Below are 1,375 nucleotides of genomic sequence, written 5' to 3' on the forward strand. Positions count from 1 at the left end.
TGGCTGGAAAGATGGAAAAGGGCCAATTGGCAGCAAAGGGGAAAACCAATCTGGGCTGCTGATGAGTGGAAAGACATTGCCACTCGAATAGAGAAACTACCTGTAAAAATCCATCATGTAGATGCCCATGTCCCCAAGGGTCGAGCTAATGAAGAGTACCAAAACAATGAACAGATAGATCAGGCTGCAAACATAGAGGTGTCAAAGATAGACCTAAATTAGCAGCACAAGAGACAGTTATTCCTAGCTCAATGATGCCCATGATGCCTCATGTTGTCAGGGCAGAGATGTCACCTATAAATGGGCATGAGACCTAAGAGTAGATTTAACCATGGACAATATTTCTCAGGTTATCCATGACTATGAGATGTGTGCCACGATCAAGCAGGCCAAGCAAGTGAAACCCCTATGGTATGGTAGGCAGTATTCCAAATATACGTATAGGAAAGCCTAGTAGATTGACTACATCACACTGCCCCAAACCCGCCAAGGCAATTGCTATGTGCTCACAGTTGTAGAAGCCACCACTGGATGGTTGGAAACCTACCTTGTGCCTCACACCACTGCCCAGAACACCATCCTGGGACTTGAAAAGCAGGTCCTTTGGAGGCATGTACCCCTGAGAAGATTGAATCAAACAACAGAACTCATTTCAAGAATAGTTTATAAACAGCTGGGCTAGGGAACATGGCATTGAGTGGGTGTACCATATCTCCTACCGTGCACCAGCAGCTGGGAAAGTTGAACGGTGCAATGGCTTGCTTAAAACTAGCTTGAAGGCACTGGGTGGGGGAACTTTCAAGAACTGTGAGGTTAACTTAGCAAAGGCCACATGGTTGGTGAACACCCGAGGTTCCACTAACCGAGCAGGCCCTGCCCAATCCGAGCCCTTTAGAACGACAGATGGAGATAAGGTTCCAGTGGTAAATATGAGAGGTATGCTGGGAAAAACTGTTTGGGTTAACTCTGCCTCCAGCAAAGACAATCCCATCCGTGGAGTTGTCTTTGCTCAGGAGTTGCACCTTTGCTCAGGTGTCACCAAGTTGCATCTGGTGGGTGATGCAAAAAGATAAAGAGACCTGGTACATACCTCAACGGGATCTTGTTTTAGGGTGAACTACCCATGACACTGTGCTTGTATCTGTATCTGCATGTACATTTGTATATAATTAAGGTAATAGATGTTTGTATATAATTTAAAGGTTTAAAATTTGATGTAACATTTTGGTACATTGGTATATAAAAAAATTCAGGGTAGAAAATTTTGGGGGTTGGGTCTTTTTGTTCCATCTCACCTATGGAATTTTTTGCTCATTAGTTGCAGGGAAACCTGATTGCTGGTACTTGTTAAGTGCTTGGAAAACACAGAGAGTTC

The sequence above is a fragment of the Parus major genome, chromosome 14 (genome assembly GCF_001522545.3).
Source record: "Parus major isolate Abel chromosome 14, Parus_major1.1, whole genome shotgun sequence".
Classification (NCBI taxonomy): Eukaryota; Metazoa; Chordata; class Aves; order Passeriformes; family Paridae; genus Parus; species Parus major.